Source organism: Bison bison, unplaced genomic scaffold (genome assembly GCF_000754665.1).
Source record: "Bison bison bison isolate TAMUID 2011002044 unplaced genomic scaffold, Bison_UMD1.0 scf7180017864160, whole genome shotgun sequence".
Lineage (NCBI taxonomy): Eukaryota > Metazoa > Chordata > Mammalia > Artiodactyla > Bovidae > Bison > Bison bison.
The window spans coordinates 3,840,579-3,850,858 of NW_011494732.1; positions in this window are offsets into that span (position 1 = coordinate 3,840,579).

The following is a 10,280-nucleotide window of genomic DNA, read 5'->3' on the forward strand; positions in this document are numbered from 1 at the left end:
GCTCCCAAAATGGGCTGAAGTTTTTTTTAATTTATTTGTTTGGATGCCCTGGTTTCCCATCTGCCCTGCCCTAGACACACCTCTGGCCAGAGGGAGGAGGTCTGCAGGGAGCGGCCCCTGCTCCCTGCTCCTGCTGGGGAGGGGAGGCAGTGCTCAAGGTGCTCTGCAGAGTTGGAGACTGACCCCAGGCAGGGGCAGGGGAGAGGAAGGCAGAACTGGTTGGGGGACAAATATTTGGGGCGGGAGGCAGTTAAACATCTTAAACCAGACCCACAAATCCGGCAGTACACCTGACACCTCTGCTTGGACCAGGCATCTCCAATCAACCACTGCCTAGAACCACTGCCACCAGATAATTTGGTTCAAATCAGTTCTTCTAGGAGCTCAGGCCAGAACCTCGGGGACATCCCTGACCCTCCCCGCTCCCTACTTCCGCTGCTACCCCTGGTCCAAGCCCCCAGCCCTGCTGCAGCCTCCCCCCCGGGTCTCCCGCCTGACACCCTACCCAAGCCCAGCCCACATCAGTTTGGTTCCTGCACCACAGCGGAGGGAGCTTTTTACAGTGGGAGTTGGTCCAGGTCACTCTGCTGCCTGAACTCTCCAGCGGGTCCCATTCTATTCAGGGTAAAAGTCAAATGTCCTGTAAGGGCCTGCTAAGCCCTTTGTGATCTGGCCTCATCACTAAACTGGTCTCTGCTCTATGGACCCTCTGGTCACACCCTTCTCCTTACTGTTTCAAGAACACACCCAGCATCTCCTACCTCAGGGCCTTTGCACTTGCTGCTCTCACAGCAAGAGCAACCTTCCCCCAGTTATGGAGTTGAGACCTCTGCTCAAGTATTATCTTCTCAGCCAGCTCTCCTCCAATCCTGACTGCCCTCTCAACGGCCAGCTGGTCCCTCCACCCAGGACTCCCCAACCACTCCCTCCTTTTTCTCCATAGCACTCACTTCCCCCACTAGAATCTCCACACCAGAGCTGAGATTTTTGTCTGCCTTGCTCATTGTTACATCTGCAGAGTCTAGAACACTGCTTGACACAGAGAGTAAATACTCAATAAATTACTACGTGCTGAACTAAAGAATCAGCAACCAAACAAATGAACAGATACAGGTGAGACACAGAAAAGCATCTGGAAAGACAAGCAATTGTAAGAGCAGTTCACCTCCAGGGAAGGAAGAGTGCCTTCAGGATTGGGGAACATTTTCATTTTCTACTAGGAGAAAATTTACACATACAACTTGCTATCATTATGTTTTTAAATAAAATCAATAGGCATTGCATTGCATAGTGTCAAAGAGAAAACTACTGGAAAAAAGAAGAACCACCACAAAATACAGGAGGCACTGAGACGGTGAACTCTACCACGCGGCTCAGCCCGGTGACAGGCAGTGTTCGACAAGCAAGAGACAAATGTCTCTGCACTCGAGGCATGACCAGCACCTTGGTGGGCAGGAGGAGAGGGCACCAAGGGAAGAAAGGGGTCCTTGCGCCTGGCCCTGCTGTCGGGGTCTGGAGCAAAGGAAACTGGAAATCTGGCAGCCCCGTGCCCCCAGGAGAGCACTGTCCCTATGGGTAGGATACTCATTCCTCCGCCACACCAATGCTTGCTGTCCAGGTCCAGGACAAGGAAACCCAGCTGGCCACTGGGTCACCTACGGGAAGAGTGGGTCCACGAGCCTGGGCCCCACCTGGAGCTGGCTAGCTGTGCTGGGCTGGCCAGGTTCTGTATGTTTGTTTCCCAGCCCAGTGCTCAATTATAGAGACAAGATGCCCCGCATGCTTGTTCAGGCTGAACTGGACGGAGGGTCTCATTTTCCTTTTTTTCCTCTCTTTAATCTCAAACTCTCACACACATTGCAAGTGAGGCGATGGGAAAAGATATTTTATGCAAATGAAAATGACAGGAAAAAGGGAATTGCAATACTCCTATCAGACAAAATAGCCTTTAAAACAAAGGCTATAAAGAGAGAAAAAGAGGGACACTATATAGTGATAAAAGGATCAATACAAGGATAGTCTATTACCCTCATCAACATACCCAACATAGGAGTACCCAGATACAGAAAACAAGTACTAACAGACATAAAGGGAGAGACTGATGAGAATACAATAACCCCCAAGCCTCTTGTCCGTGGTCCCCGATTCCCAGGCAAGGCCACTTGGAGCACAAGCCCTTCTCCTCCGTGTGGAAGCTCCCTTCCCAAATCAAATCGATTTTCCAAACATAATTTGTCTTGGGTAAATCACTGACCTGAGCCTTGGTGGGCATCCAAGTGGCAGGAAGCATGTGGAAAGGGACTGCCCCCCGAAAGCTCAAATTAATTCAGAAGGGGGTCCTAGGAGGGTTCTCGTGGTGACAGGGTGAGGGGCATGTGAGGATCAGGAGTGACAGCTGGGACAGCCCTGCACCTCGGACCCCAGACGCAAAGCTGAAAACTGTCTTCAGCAAACCCAGGAAAGGAAAGCAAGTCTAGCACTAGGCTGCAGAATGGAACTTCCTTCCAGCAATGCTTAGAAAGAAGCCCCCTGCCAGAGACCCTGAGTGGCTGCTCACTACTCAGACAAATTTCATTTGCACTCAGTGGATTATGATTCAAGCCAAAAAGGAGCAAAGCATTGATACCTGCTACAGCGTGGATGAACCTTGAAAACATGCTAAGTGAGAGAAGCCAGACACAGAAGATCACACATTGAGGACTGCATCTCTGAAATGTCCACAATAGGTAGATTCATAGAGACCGAAAGTAGACTGCCAGTGCTGGGGGATGGCGGAAGGAGGTGTGGCTGCTTAAAGGGTATGGGGTTTCTGGGAATTCCCTGGAGGTCCAGTGGTTAGGACTCTGTGTTTTCACTGCCAAGGGTGCAGGTTCAACCTCTTGTTGGGGAACAAAGATCCTGCATGCTGCTAAGTGAGGCCAAAAAATAAAAATAAAGGGTATGGGGTTTCTGTTGAGGTCATAAAAATGTTTTGGAACTAGACAGAGGTGATGGTCGCCCAACACTGTAAATGGACAAAATGTTGCTAAACTGCACACGTTAAAATAATTTGTATGTGATCAAATTAAATTATTTTTTAAAAAATCCAAATTCTTCCCCTTAGTCTACAGGGTCCTGCACAACCTCTGCCCCATCTGCCTCTCCAACTATATCTAATGTCACCCCCATTCACTGCTTAACCGGTATCAGTTACACTTGGCAACCCACTCCAGTGTTCTTGCCTGGAGAATCCCAGGAACGGAGGAGCCTGGTGGGCTGCCGTCTATGGGGTCACACAGAGTCAGACACGACTGAAGTGACTTAGCAGCAGCAGCAGCAGCAGACATCATAGGTGAGTCATTAAGGAGATCTGAGTTCCCATCCTGGCTTTGCACAGCCCATGCACCTCAGTTTCCCCAACTATTAAATGAAGGAGTTGGGTTAGTTGATGAGTGGGAGATGCAAATTTAATTCCCTAGAGCCACACTGTCCAATACTTCAGCCAGTAGCCAAATACTGTTTAAACTTAAGTATATATGAATTCCAATGAAACAGAATCATAAGTTCAGTTCCTTAGTTGGCCACATTTCAAGTATTCCACAGAGACATGTGGCTCGTGGCTACCATATTGGACAGCACAGATATAGAACATTTCCATCTAATAGAAAATTCTATTAGACAGTGCTGGTCTGGAGGGCTCAGACAGGTGACATACAAAAGCCGTGCCTTCTGGATGGAATGGAAGCTCCTTGACAGTAGGGGCTACATCGCCAGCACCTACCATAGTGCCTGGCACACTTAATGCCCAGCTAAACATGTGGTGACTGGACTGGCAGATGAATTGGTGAATATCACTGCAGTCACATGTCACTCTCTGGGAATGTGGACGCAGTGCAGCCGGTACTGCTGCTCTCCAAAAAGAAGCCAAAAACCCACATTTTAATACTAAAGCTTTCAGCTCTTGAATATTGGCTCAAAAATTATTAAAGCACTAGGCTGGCCAAATAGATTGGCCCCTTGGCTGTCTGTGGCCCTGAGATGCTGGCTTATAACCACTGGATCAGGAGGTAGCAAAGATTCCTTTCATGTGTGCCTCAGGACCTGAAGTTCCAGAACGCTGCATGGAGAAATCAGCAGGTCACAGAAACTCTAAAACCTCCCATTCGTTCCCCCAGGGGTTCCTGGAAGAAGCCCAGGAAGAAAGAGCCAATTACATTTTTCCCCTTTTAAATGTGTGCTCAGCACAGAAACAATATGCGGGGGCCCCAGATGAAATTAACATTCCAATTCAAGCCTCTCACACAGAGAAAGGTAGCCACCAGCACCATCCTGGAATGCTAAAGAACTTGCGATGAATCCCTTAGAAAGGAGTGAAGGAGCAAATTAATAAAGAGGGAGGGGGGACAGGTGGAGAAGCGTATCTAGGAACCAAAGCCACCGCCAGGATAAGATAGAAGGCTGTGACTAGTGGCCCTGTGGTGCTGGCCCCGTCACCAAGCCTGCTGACCACACACAAGTCCAGAGACTCTAAGGGGCCTCGTTTAAATCATAGGCTCCCAAGGCACATCATCAGAAAAGGGCTCAGCACATCTGCTACCTCTGAGGAAGGCCAGCAGGACATTATCACAGCAAGAAAACTAAGAGGAAAGGGAACCAGGTCCACTGCCCTTCAGCTGGGGATTCGGACAGTTCCATCCTCCATCCCATCCCCCAGAGCACAAGCTTCCTGGATCCCTCCATCACCCCATCACTGGTCAGACTCATCACTGACCAGAGGCCTCTGGCCATCCGTCATTGGCCACAGGTCCTTTCCAGCGGTCCCCAACCTTTTTGGCAACAGGAACTGGTTTCGAGAAAGATTATTTTTCCAAGGACTGGGGTAGGAGATGGTTTCAGGATGATTCAACGATGTTACATTTATTATGTACTTTATTTCTATCATATTACATCAGCTCCACTTCAGGTCATTTGGCATATAGATCCTGGAGGTTCATGACCCTTAGACAATTCACTGATTAATCCTTACTGAGGCCCCTCTACCTACAGCCATTTTTCTCCAAGGCACTTGTGATGGCTTTAAAATATGCCTGCAAATTCTTTGACACTCTTCTGATCATGAGAGGGAGTCAACTTCCCCTTCCCTTGATTATGGGCTGGCCTCCAGTGAGTAAAATGCATTTGGATGTGACCCTGAGTGACCTCCAAGGCCGGGTCATTGCAATGGACTGACTTCACTCATGAAAAGCATATTAACATATGCTGTGGAAAAAGCATGTTTTTTTAATACACTGGTATCAGATAGGAGATCATACTTTCTCGACATGCAAGAAAATTCTACTGATCCTAGAAAAAAAATTTTTTAATCCTATCACACACACACACACACACACACAAAAAATGTTGGTAACAGCATTACTCACGATAGCCAAAACATGGAAGCAACCTAAATGTCCATCAATGGATGAATGGATAAAGCAGATCAGGTATACATATACAACGGAATGTTACTCAGTCATAAAAAAGAATGAAATGACATTTGCCACAACATGGATGGACCTAAAGATTATCATCCTAATGAAGTAAGCCAGAAAGAGAAGACAGATACCATATGATGTCACTCGTATGTGGAATCTAAGATACGGCACAAAGGAACCAATCTGCAAAACAGTAACAGACTCACAGACACAGACATCAGACTTGTGGTTGCCAAGGAGCAGGGGGTGAGGGAGAGGGATGGCCTGGGACTTGGCGGTTAGCAGATGCAAACTATTACATCTAGGATGGATGAACAACAAGATCCTACTGTACAGCACAGGGAACTATATCCAATCTCCTGGGATAAACCATAATGGAAAAGAATATTAAGAGTAAAGCACATTGCAGTCACCACCCAAGCGATAGTGAGATCTCAGAGAGAAAGTGTCCAAGGGACAGAAAGCAGAGTAAAGAGACAGTGCAGGAAACAGAGAACCTGCAGGAGAGGCTCCAGGAGAGAGGCTCTTGCTTCGGATGAAGCATCAGAGAGACTCAAAGAGAGATCATGGGAAGCTAGACTAGTCAGAGAGCCCTCCTAAGCGCCCAGCACACCGTGACTGCGTTACAAAAAAAAAAAAAAGAGAAAAGCATGTACGTATTATATGTGTAAAACTGAGTCACTTTGCCACACAGCAGAGATTGGCAAAACATTGTAAATCAACAATACTTCAATTTTTCAATGTTTTTCATTAAAAAAAATAATGTTGGTATCAGTAAATGTTTGCACAGTGTCATCATAAAAGTCATCAGTTAAAACCTAAAATGTTAAGGAATTGGCCAAGCACTACCTCTGATTAGCACTACTGTTTGTGACTTGTTCTTTCTGTCAGGTTAACCCACCCACTATGAAATTCACAGTCTCACTGCGATTTCTGTGGGCAGATGTGCACTGCCTCTGGAGGGTAGCATCAGAGATGTTTTTGCCTTTGACATCCAATGTCCCAACCCGAAGGCAGGTGCAGGGAGATTGAGATCATTTCTGAGACACTTTCGACTGGCAGGGGGGGAGGGGGGACAAGGAAGAGCCTCACATACTGGTAATTACTGACAGATGGCATCTGCTGTGTCTGACAGCATTCTATCCACTGCAGTAGAGCAAGAAAGGGGGTTAAAAAAAAATTCACACAATTCTGCCCTCCATGAGCTCAGACTCAAGGAGAGGTAAGGCATGTGACACTTTCTAGATTTTGTCAAGCACACAGAATGTAAAGGCTTTCCAAGGAGGAGCAGTCATTGCCAGGCAAGGGCATCTGAGAATTTCACAAAACGTCATCAAGACTCTTGAAAGTGATAGAAACCCAACTCAAAGTATCTTAAGGAAAAATGTATTGGTTCCTGAACTGGGAAAGTTCTAGATCAAGTTGGCAGAAGCAGCTACTTCTGGAGATTCCAAAAGGGTCACAAGAAAACTTCCCCTCTCCGTCTCTTGGCTTTGTTTTCCCCCATGAGTTCCTGAAATGCAAATCTGTGTGCTCGATGCACAGTGAGACCAAATACCAAAACATGGGAGCTTGGAGCAGAGAAAGGTTTACTGCAGGACCCTGAAAGGAGCTGGGTGGCTCATGCCTTAAAACTCTCAAACTTGCTTCCTTGTGTGCAGGTTTCAATCCCTGGTCCAGGAAGATCCCACATGCCGCAGAGCAACTAAGCCACAACTACCAAGCCTGTGCTCTAGAGCCTGGGAGCCACAACTACTGAGCCCACGTACTGCAACTACTGAAGCCCGTGCACCCCAGAGCCCGTGCTCCACAGCAAGAGAAGCCACCGCAGTGAGAAGTCCGAGCACCACAACTACAGAATTGCCCCCACTCGCTGCAACTAGAGACCCAGCACAGCTGAAACAAAACAAATCAATTAAGTTGCTGCTGCTGCTGCTAAGTCACTTCAGTCGTGTCCGACTCTGTGCGACCCCATAGACGGCAGCCCACCAGGCTCCCCCGTCCCTGGGATTCTCCAGGGAAGAACACTGGAGTGGGTTGCCATTTCCTTCTCCAATGCATGAAAAATGAAAGTGAAGTCGCTCAGTCGTGTCCGACTCTTAGCGACCCCACGGACTGCAGCCTACCAGGCTTCTCCATCCATGGGATTTTCCAGGCAAGAGTACTGGAGTGGGGTGCCATTGCCTTCTCCAATCAATTAAGTTATCTTTTAGAAAAAGCCCAAAGCTCCCCAAAAGCTCTCAGCAAAGCCCTTTTCTAGGAAGGAGGAGGGAGGGACACGGTTGTTGTTGCCAACATCTTGGCGTCAGATCCTTTCAGATCAGTTCTTGAGGTCAGGCCATGGTCAGGTAAGGATTTCACTGTAAACTTCCATCAAACAAATGTTATTCTCTGTCTTGACAAGAAAGGGTAAGGTCCCAAGGCACAACTTTCACCCTCTGAGGTCCAGGCCGGGCTAAGAGGAGGCAGAACTCAGTTGGTGGCTCCCTCAGGGCCAAGTCCCCAGACCCTGTCCCACTGTCATCGCTGAGGAAGCAGGCACCCAGGACCCAGCCAGCCCTCAGGCCACCCATACGGTGGGAGCCGGGTCCCGCAAATTTCATCCTATGCAGACAGCCACTGCCATTAGGTTGCAGGGATGAGGGGGAAGCTCACCTCTGCCTCAAGGTCTGGACCCAAGCTGTGGGAGGCCTTACGAGGGCTCTGGAGCTCTGCAGGACACAGCCCCCAGCCTGTTCCCTGGGTCCCCCTCCTTCCCCTGCTCACCTACTGGCCTGAGGCTGGGTAAGCCGGAGGAGCCCAGGATTCTGCCTCTTACCTCACTTTCCACCTGACGACTACCACTCCAACCATAGACCAAATTGCCTCACTCAGGATCACTCCTTGACAGTTGGTTGCTTGTGGGCTGGGCCTACTGAGGTCCCAATCAATGGCTGAGCAAGACCACTAACGGTCACTCCTTGACAGTTGGTTGCTTGGGGGAGGGCCCCACTATGGCACCGACCAATGACGAAACAGGACCACTAACAGTCACTCCTTGACAGTTGGTCACTTGTGGGTGGAGCCCAATATAGTACTGACCAATGGCTGAGCAAGACCATTAACTGTCATTCCTTGACAGTTGGTCACTTATGGGTGGGGCCCACTACAGCACTGACCAATGGCTGAGCAAGATCTCTAACTGTCACTCCTTGAGAGTTGGTTGCTTGGGGGAGGGGCCCACTGTGGCACTGACCAATGACCAAGCAGGACCACTAACTCACTCCTTGACAGTTGGTCAGTTGTGGGTGAGGCCAACTACAGTGCTGACCAATGCCTGAGCAGGACCAATAAGGATCCAGCGGTAACCATTGTCTAGTAACAGGGTGGGGAAGTAACTGTCCACAGCAACAGCCTGCATGCTAAGAGCTGCACTCAACTGTGTTTTATTGCACGTGGTGCTTCCTTTTCAGGCAGTTCCAGAATGGTAGGTAGCTTCTAAGATGATCTCTAATATTCATCACCTGATGGCATTTATGGTTTTTGTGTGGTCCCCTCCCCTTGAGTAAATTTCTTCTGATCACTGTCATATCTCAGTGTAGAAGGGAGATCACTTCTGTGACTAGGTCAGAGAAACTGTCACTTAGTCACTGTGGTGAAGCCACTCTCTTCTATATGGAGAGGACCACGTGTCAAAAACCTGAGGCTCTCAGTCTAAGAACCCACAGAAACTGAATCCTGCCAACAACCATGTAAGCACAGAAGCAGACTCTTCCATGGTCAAGCCTTCAGATGAGAGCTCAGCCCTGGCGTACACCATAATGGCAGCCGTGTGAGAGATTTGGAAACAGAAGCTAACCTGCACTGGATTCCTGACCCACAGAAACCATGAAGTGATACATGCAGATTGTTTTAAGCCATCAGTTTGTGGCTTAAACTTGTTACATAGCAACAGGATATATTTAGGCTCTCACCCTCCCAGCTTAGCAACTGCAACTGAAAAGGAAGCTTCCCTCTCCCAGTTCTTGCAACAAACATCCCAGATCTGGATCTCATTGGCCCAGCTTGGGTCATGTGCCCAAGCCCGAGCCAATCCATGAAGCCTAGGAGATGAGATGTTTTGATTGGTCAGGCACGAGTCATTAGCACGCCCATCTAGGAGTAGGAGGAGAAAGTTACCAATAATCAAACCTCACCTCAAAGCTGGGAAGCAGTGACTTCCCAAAATAAAATCAGGGTGTTACTCTCAGAGGAAGGCAAAATAGCAGTCAACCACCATCATACAACAAGACTTGGTATGAAGTAATGTGGAAGAAAAGATAAGGAAAAAAAAGCACAAAAACGAGCACCCAGGCACATATCAAGTGTTCAATTAAAAACTCAATGGCTGAAGAAGATTAAACCAGGGCTACTCTTGAGAAACCTATAATACGCAGGTCAGGAAGCAACAGTTACAACTGGACATGGAACAACAGACTGGTTCCAAATAGGAAAAGGAGTACATCAAGGCTGTATACTGTCATCCTGCTTATTTAACTTATATGCAGAGTACATCATGAGAAACGCTGGGGCTGGAAGAAGCACAAGCTGGAATCAAGATTGCCGGGAGAAATATCAATAACCTCAGATATGCAGATGACACCACCCTTATAGCAGAAAGTGAAGAGGAACTAAAAAGCCTCTTGATGAAAGTGAAAGAGGAGAGTGAAAAAGTTGGCTTAAAGCTCAACATTCAGAAAACGAAGATCATGGCATCTGGTCCCATCACTTCATGGCAAATAGATGGGGAAATAGTGGAAACAGTGTCAGACTTTATTTTTAGGGGCTCCAAAATCACTGCAGATGGTG